This window comes from Orcinus orca, chromosome 14, assembly GCF_937001465.1.
Source record: "Orcinus orca chromosome 14, mOrcOrc1.1, whole genome shotgun sequence".
Taxonomy (NCBI): Eukaryota; Metazoa; Chordata; class Mammalia; order Artiodactyla; family Delphinidae; genus Orcinus; species Orcinus orca.
Window position 1 is genome coordinate 20,920,561 of NC_064572.1, and position 8,809 is coordinate 20,929,369.

Here is an 8,809-nt window from a genome sequence, read left to right on the forward strand (position 1 = left end):
CAAAAAAAGAAAAAAGTGTAGACGATGAAAAATACATTTCAGGGCTTCCCTGGTGGTGCAGTGCTTAAGAATCCACCTGCCGATGCAGGGGGACACGGGTTCAAGCCCTGGGCCGGGAAGATCCCACATTGCCGCAGAGCAACTAAGCCCGTGTGCCACAACTACTGAGCCTGTGCTCTAGAGCCCGTGAGCCACAACTACTGAGTCCACGTGCCACAACTACTGAAGCCCGCACGCCTAGAGCCCGTGTTCCGCAACAGGAGAAGCCACCGCAATGAGAAGCCCGTGCACCGCAAGGAGGAGTAGCCCCAGCTCGCCGCAACTAGAGCAGCAACAAAGACCCAACGCAGCCAAAAAATAAAAAAATAAAAATAAATTTCACCCTAGCTAGGTACCTTCATTTCTCTTCCCATGAGGCAACCACAGCTTCCAGTAAGACCGTAAGACCGTAGGAAAGTGTTTGCCCATGTAAACAATTTTTTGCCCATTTAAACAATTGGATGCTTGTATAGAGGGGTCTTTTTTTAAAAAACACAATTTGAATTATTCTTTACATTGCTTTTTTCATCAAACAACATATCTTAAGATAATTCTCTATCAGTACTTTTTACGACCATACAGTATTTTATTTTAGCAATTCCATAACTTTTTAACTAGTTCTATCTATGAACTTTTTATTGTTTTCAGTACCTTGCTATCACAATCTGTGTGAACATGTATGATTATACCTAAAGGATGAATTCCTAGAGAGGGAAATTTCTAGGTCAGATTTAGTTGTGTTTCCAGTTTTGATAGATTGTCGGAGTGCTTTCCAAGGGTATTTTACCAACAGCATATGATAACTCTTTCTCTACATCATTACTAACAGATGCATCGGCCAATTTTTTAGTATTCTGATAGAAAATACTGTCAAACTATTGTTTTAATTTGCTTTTATTGTTTTACTCCACAAGGACTGAGCACCTTCCATATGTTTATAAGCAGATTTAAATATATACATATATATGTGTGTGTGTGTATTAATCCCCCTAATAACCCTAAGAGATAAACAGATAGATATTATTGGCCTCATTTTATAGTTAAGGAGCCTGAAGCTTAGAGAGGTGTTTTTTTTTTTTTTTTTTGGCTGCATTGGGTCTTCATTGCTGCGCACGTGCTTTTCTCTAGTTGCGGTGAGCGGGGGTTACTCTTCGTTGCAGTGCACGGGCTTCTCATTGCAGTGGCTTCTCTTTTTGCGGAGCACAGGCTCTCGGCACGTGGGCTTCAGTAGTTGTGGCATGAAGACTCAGTAGTTGTGGCTCGCGGACTCCAGAGCGCAGGCTCAGTAGTTGTGGCTCACGGGCTTGGTTGCTCCGCAGCATGTGGGATATTCCCCGACCAAGGGTCGAACCCGTGTCCCCTGCATTGGCAGGCGGATTGTTAACCACTGCACCACCAGGGAAGTCACTTTTTTTAAAAATCTATTTATTGAGAGATTATTAACTTGAACCAAATTGCACAATTGATAATTGATAGATGGATCAGGGCTTGAAATCCAGGTCTGACCTATTTTACAGATGAGGAAACTGGAACATAGGAAAAAATTAAGTAACTTTCCCATGATTACACAGCAAGTAAAGTGGTAGAACCAGGTTTTGAACTTAGGCCTGTGTGATGACAAAACCCATATACTTTACCTTTACCTTCATCTAGCTATCTCACAGTCAATATGAAACAAAGTGAAAACTGACCTTTCTTTTTGTTTTTAGTTTTAATAAGGTAACAAACTTGTTTGTATTGTAAGCATATTAAATATTTAGAAAATTTGTGCAGGGATGGAATGTATAACCCAGATCCATTCATTCGTTCATTTGTGTGCTGTATATTCATTGAGTACCTACCACGTGCCAGGGCATTTTAGTAGTGAGCCAAACAGACATGGTCTCTGCCCTAATAATCTAGGAGAGGGAGACAGCTAATACTAACTGTGATAAAGACAAGCTTCAGGGAATTATAAGAGTATTGAACAAAGGAGCTTGATCTAGTCTGGGAAGTCAGGTAAGCTTCCTATGAGTTTTGCCACTTGGGCTGTGATCTCAGGGATAGGTAGAATTTAACTAGACAGAAGAAGGTGGAGGAAGATGGATTTCAGGCAGAGAAGGAAGCATGTGCAAAGTCCCTGGGACACAGAGTGAGGCTGAACGATTGGTCACAGCCAGAGCTCTCTTGGGGACCTGTAGCCCACATTACAGATTTTTACTTTTAACCTAAAAGCAGTGGGAACTTGTTGATAAGTTTTAAGTAGCAAGTGACGTCAGATTAGTATTTTTAAAAAGGTCATCTCCCTGGTGCCAGGACTTCTATACATTGGAGACATGGAAGAGAGAGTATTCTCATAAAAGCTATAGCTCCGCTTTTTAGCAATTTCTAAGAGTGGGAGAAATAAAGAAAATTTTGGGCTTTTTTAAAGTCACAGGGTCCGCCTACCCTAAGCACTCTTTGGCACAAAGGCAGCCCTCTGAGGAGCCAGCTGAAAAACCATCCCCAACCTCTCACTTAGACAAGTAGCAACCTTTCTCTTATCATCCACAGTGAGATCGCTTCTTTCCATTTGCAGGAATAATTTGGGGTGATTTTTTACTCACCCCCATGAAAAGTTTCAAAGAGAAAATATATTCACTGTGTTACAGACAAGCCACAGACTGCCACTATTTCAGGTACCTGCAGGCACCGTTGTACCTAAATATAGCTGCGGAGTCATTTTTCCAAAATCCAAATATAAAGCCCCTATTTCTCTCCTCCATTTGATTGGAACCATTCAACCATCCTGCTAGATAATAAGTTTGCATGTTCTTAGATTGCATTTCATTATGCTTCAGTTCCCCTAGAGAAGAAACGTGCTCCTTTTCCCAACAGTTGTAGAGGAGAAATACTTGTGACATCTCAAGTTTCAGAGTCTCAGGAAGCCGGCCCTCTTCTGGACATCAAAGTCTTATTTTTTCCTGGAGATTGATTTGTTAAATAAGAGAAGTCAGGACCTCTTTGCAGCAGCCAAAACACCTATGAATTTAGGTTTCCTAAGCAAAAAGGAATCTAAATCAAAATAATACCATCTTGTTGGAATTCAAATTTCAAAACTAAGAGAGAATACTAAAAATTTATTTTGCGTTTAGGGTCCCTCTCTCGATCGTGGAAGTACCCTCAGTGGAGATCAGTTCATCACTTTTTTGTCAGAGCTGCCAGAGTTTTGTGTGTTTTAATTTTTAGCTTCAGGGAATGTTGAGTGCCGATGTCTCCAATGGTCATTTTGGTGTTTGTTTCTTTTTTTTTTTTTTTTTTAATTTAACCTGTTATTTATTCAGGGCACCTTCTAGGTACTGGGATGAAATAAGACAGATAAGGTCCTTGACTTCATGGAGTTCATGGAATTGAGGCTATCCAGCAACTTGAAATCAAGCTTGGTAACGGTCACCTGTCATCCTATCATCTAGAAAGGGTTAAATAGCCTAGATATTAATATTTTCATTGAATACCAATCTCAAAATCAAAAGGAGGAAAAACCAGCCCTTGTTCTTATACCAGTGTACATTTATGTTCAGTCACCGTCAAAACATGACCTTCATAAAACCAAGGCCCAAATTCAAACAGAATAAAAGTAATATAGTACTCATCTTCCAGTCCCATACGGGACTTAATCCCACAATGACTAACAAAATATTTATGGATTTTATTTCATTATCTTTTTCTGTATAACCATTGATTCTCTTATTTTTTATTAACGTTATCCAATCCCCTTTCAGCTGTGATTGGACTTCAAGGATTAGGATAAAGTTAAAGTTTGCACTGAATTTGTAATAATTAAGAATTCAGGACGAAAGAATAAAATATGTTTCTACTCTACTTGCCAGATCCAGAACTTGTAACATCTGCTTAGGAAACATAGCTGAGTGATTGAACACCCATAAAGACCCACAGGATTCAATTTTAAAATAGTCGGACCATAGGACCATGGTGACGAAAGTCTTAAACATCATCTAGTTCAGTCCTTTCCAGATGAAGAAACTAAGGCCCCAAATAGTAAAAACCTCTGTGATGACATGGCTAATTTTTGGCAGGGCCCAAGATATCAGTTCTTCATTCATTCATTCATTCATTCATTCAAGTATGCTTATATTCAACACATATTCACTGAGTATCTTTTGTGGGTAAGAAACTAAGTATGCTTATATTCAACACATATTTACTGAGTATCTTTTGTGGGTAAGAAACAGACATAACCGCTGACCTCATGGAGTTTATAATCTAGTGGAAGAGGTGGATTTTAATCAATCACACAAACAACTTTAAAAGAATAACTGTAATGGGTGCTGTCGGGCAGGGAGTTATACTCCACAATGAGAGCTGATTTAGAGGCATTTGAACAAATCAAGGAAATTTCCCCTGGGAGAGTCACATTTAAAGGGTGAGTAGGCACTAATTAGGCAAAGAAGGGAAGAAAGAGTTTTTAGGCAAAGGGAACAGCAAGTGCAAAATCCCTATGAAAAGAGAACATGGGATGATACCTCATTGTAGTTTTGATTTGCATTTCTCTAATGATTAATGATGTTGAGCATTCTTTCATGTGTTTGTTGGCAATCTGTATATCTTCTTTGGAGAAATGTCTATTTAGGTCTTCTGCCCATTTTCACACCGGTCAGAATGGCCATCATCAAAAAATCTAGAAACAATAAATGCTGGAGAGGGTGTGGAGAAAAGGGAACACTCTTGCACTGTTGGTGGGAATGTAAATAGATACAGCCACTATGGGGAACAATATGGAGGTTCCTTAAAAAACTAAAAATAGAACTACCATACGACCCAGCAATCCCACTACTGGGCATATACCCTGAGAAAACCATAATTCAAAAAGAGTCATGTAGGGCTTCCCTGGTGGCGCAGTGATTGAGAGTCCGCCTGCCGATGCCGGGACACGGGTTCGTGCCCGGTCTGGGAAGATCCCACATGCAGCGGAGCAGCTGGGCCCGTGAGCCATGGCCGCTGAGCCTGTGCGTCCGGAGCCTGTGCTCTGCAACGGGAGAGACCACAACAGTGAGAGGCCCACGTACCACACACACAAAAAAAAGAGTCATGTACCAAAATGCTCATTGCAGCTCTATTTACAATAGCCAGGACATGGAAGCAACCTAAGTGTCTATCATCGGATGAATGGATAAAGAAGATGTGGCATATATATACAATGGAATATTACTCAGCCATAAAAAGAAACAAAATTGAGATATTTGTAGTGAGGTGGATGGACCTAGAGTCTGTCATACAGAGTGAAGTAAGTCAGAAAGAGAAAGACAAATACCGTATGCTAACACATATATATGGAATCTAAGAAAAAAAAAGAAAAAGGTCATGAAGAACCTAGGGGTAAGACGGGAATAAAGACAGAGACCTACTAGAGAATGGACTTGAGGATATGGGGAGGGGGGAGGGTAAGCTGGGACGAAGTGAGAGAGTGGCATGGACATATATACACTACCAAACGTAAAATAGATAGCTAGTGGGAAGCAGCCGCATAGCACGGGGAGATCAGCTCGGTGCTTTGTGACCACCTAGAGGGGTGGGTTGGGAAGGTGGGAGGGAGGGAGACGCAAGAGGGAGGAGATATGGGGATATATGTATATGTATAACTGGTTCACTTTGTTATACAGCAGAAACTAACACACCATTGTAAAGCAATTATACTGCAGTAAAGATGTTAAGAAAAAAGACAACATGGGAAACAGAGGATGTGAAAGGGGGCCTGTGTGGCTAGAGCCTTGAAAGGGAGAAGGAGCATTTTCCAAAGTTGAAAATGAATAGGTTAAGGGTATTAGATTATGCAGAGCCTGTATGTCAGGATAAAGAGTTTTGTCTTTATCCTGAATACAGTAAGTTATTGAAGAGTTTTCAGCAGAGACTTGCAGGTGGCTGGTGACGGACAAGCACCTTTGAACTATGCAAAGAGGACTCTAACTTCAGTGGGGAGAAGGGACCAGGGAGGACGAGGTCCCTGGTCCTCTTTCCGTGACACCGCACATGTCAGAAGCGGTCCAGCAAACCCATTCTCCTATTATTGCTAAGCAAAAGGCTGATCTCCATTTTCTAGATCCCTTTGCAGTGAGGTGTGACTATGGGACCAAGTTCCAGCCAGCGGAATGTGAGTACAAGTGAAAGGTGCTGCTTGAAGGGTATGGCTCAGGACCAGACCATACCTCTTCCACGTTGTCTCCCCTCCCTCTCTGCTGGCTGGATGGCAGCAAGGAGAGCGATGACTCAAAGGTGATAGAGCAGCTGTCTGCCTGGGTTCCTGAAGGGCCACATGACAGGTGACCCTTACCAACTCATATCACATGCCCAGACTGTCATATGAGGGGGCAAGAAACTTCCATTTCTGAGAGTGACTTCACTCTTGGGTCTGTCTGTTGCTGCAATTACGCCTGCCCTCATTAACTCAATGAATATGTCTCTCTGTGTTTATGCGTATGTAGCATGTCTCATGTGGGTCAATGTCTGTAAACTGGGAGAACAACCAGCAAATTCATTAACTAGGGACCTGCTTATAGTTTTATTGCATAAAGTAATTACTTCTTAGCTTATATAAGCCCACAGTCCCTCCTAAACTGACATTCTATGAAATAATTGACTGGGCCTCATAAGTATGATGAACTACGCGCTCAGGAAACTCCCACGAGAGGCCACACCTTCAGTACTTCCTACTTTAATTTTTTAAATGTCTGTGGATGGCTTGGGATTTCTCTAATATAATAAGTATAAACAAGACTTTGGACTGTTAATTTGCTAATAGTTTTTCCCTTAGGCCAAGGTTATTTCCTCAGCTGAAATACTCCTTGATTCACTAAAAATTATTTACTAGATGCCTACTCTAGAACCTGGCTAAGGCCCCTACTAGAGCAAATATTGATATGTTGGCTACTTGATATTAACTATATCCAGTTCTAAAGACTAATATTTATTTCAGAAGTATTATTTCTGATTTGGGTAGTTTGCAGTCCATAGGTTAAAATAAACAGCACAGTCAGATCATAGATTTGGAAATAGAGCTTATTTTTTCCCTCCCTTAAACATGTTCAGTCACCAGTTGTTTACTTGCTGTTGGTGACCACCTGCGTCAGTTAGGATGCTTTTGGCTACAAGTCAATAAAATCCTAAACTCAAAATGGCTCAAAAAATTATAAAGATACACTACATAATCTTACAAAAAAGAAGTTCAGAGGCAGGGAGCCTCAGTGACATCATCGAGGACCCAGATCATTTCTGTCTGTGGTGTCCCCTTCAGCACCTTGGCTTTTGTCCTGAGTTGTCCCCTCCTAATCCCAGGATGACAATTACATCCTCACAAATTTTTTCTTCTCTTACATTTCATTTTAACAAGAAGAAAAACTTTTCCCAAAGCCTGCCAGTAGAGTTTCCCCTGTGTCCATTTGGCCAGAGTTGTATCACATGATCAATCCTAAACCAAACACTGGTAAGGGAAGTAGAATGATCAGGATTGACTTAGGGGAGTCAGGATGCACCAACTGGGGCGGGGGGAGTGGCCCTGAAACACACGGGCAGCCAACAGCTGAACAAAATGGGAATTCCCGGGCTTCCCTGGTGGCGCAGTGGTTGAGAATCTGCCTGAATGCAGGGGATACGGGCTCGAGTCCTGGTCTGGGAGGATCCCACATGCCGCGTAGCAAATAGGCCCGTGAGCCCCAACTACTGAGCCTGCGCGTCTGGAGCCTGTGCTCCGCAGCAAGAGAGGCCGCGATAGTGAGAGGCCCGCGCACCGCGATGAAGAGTGGCCCCCGCTTGCCACAACTAGAGAAAGCCCTCTCACAGAAATGAAGACCCAACACAGCAAAAATAAATAAATTAATTAATAAAAACTCCTACCCCCAACATCTTAAACAAAACAAAACAAAACAATTGGGATTCCCTTCAAGAGGGAAAAAAACAAAGAATGGTTTTTGGGCAGGTCACTGCCATTTCTACTCCACCAAATAATCTTCCCTCTGTAACTTTTTTTGGGGGGGGGGGGTTAAATATTTTTTTCAATTTATTTATTTTTATTTTTATTTATTTTGGGCTGTGTTGGGTCTTTGTTGCTGTGCGTGGACTTTCCCTAGTTGCAGCTAGTGGGGGCTACTCTTCGCTGCGGTGCGCAGGCTTCTCATTGCGGGGGCTTCTCCCGTTGCAGAGCACGGGCTCTGGGCGCGCGGGCCCAGTAGTTGTGGCTTGCGGGCTCTAGAGCACAGGCTTCACGGCATGTGGGATCTTCCCAGACCGGGGCTCGAACCCATGTCCCCAGCATTGGCAGGCGGATTCTCAACCACTGCACCACCAGGGAAGCCCCCATAACGTTTTATACCTTGGGATGTCCTAGCATTCTCAGCATTCTTCAATTCCAAATTTAGGTGGATAGATAGGAAGGTAGATAGACAAAAGGTATTTTTTTCTTCTTTTTCAAAGACTGTGCTACTGGTGCAGATTATTGTCTCTATGTGTGGGTGTGGTTTTTTAAATGTTTGCCACAGAAGGAGCTACTGCATTCCAACATGTCTATGAAAATTAGCTGGAAATTTTTGAAAGCAAATCTATTCATCTCTTAAGGTGCTAGACTCATATTGAATTATTAGTACCATTTCCTTTCTGCTGAAATTTTGATGACAAGGTCATCATTCATTCAAGCAAGTGTGACCATTTTAGATTCAGTTAAGTGTCTTTATTCAAGGTGTCCTCATAGGTTCCTTTATTTGTTAGAACCATTTCAAAATGAATAGACAGATGAATCCCCAGA

The 8,809-nt window shown here is 41.9% G+C and overlaps 1 protein-coding gene across 1 annotated transcript in view; it reads left to right on the forward strand.

Annotated features, from left to right (window-relative positions):
- Nucleotides 1–7,897, forward strand: part of CABCOCO1 (ciliary associated calcium binding coiled-coil 1) — a 136,014-nt gene extending 128,117 nt beyond the window's left edge. Inside the window, exon 9 of the transcript XR_004476934.2 lies at nt 6,116–7,897. The gene's annotated coding sequence lies outside the window, so the exon portion shown is untranslated. The remainder of the gene's footprint in view (nt 1–6,115) is intronic.
- Nucleotides 7,898–8,809: the final 912 nt, after the last annotated feature.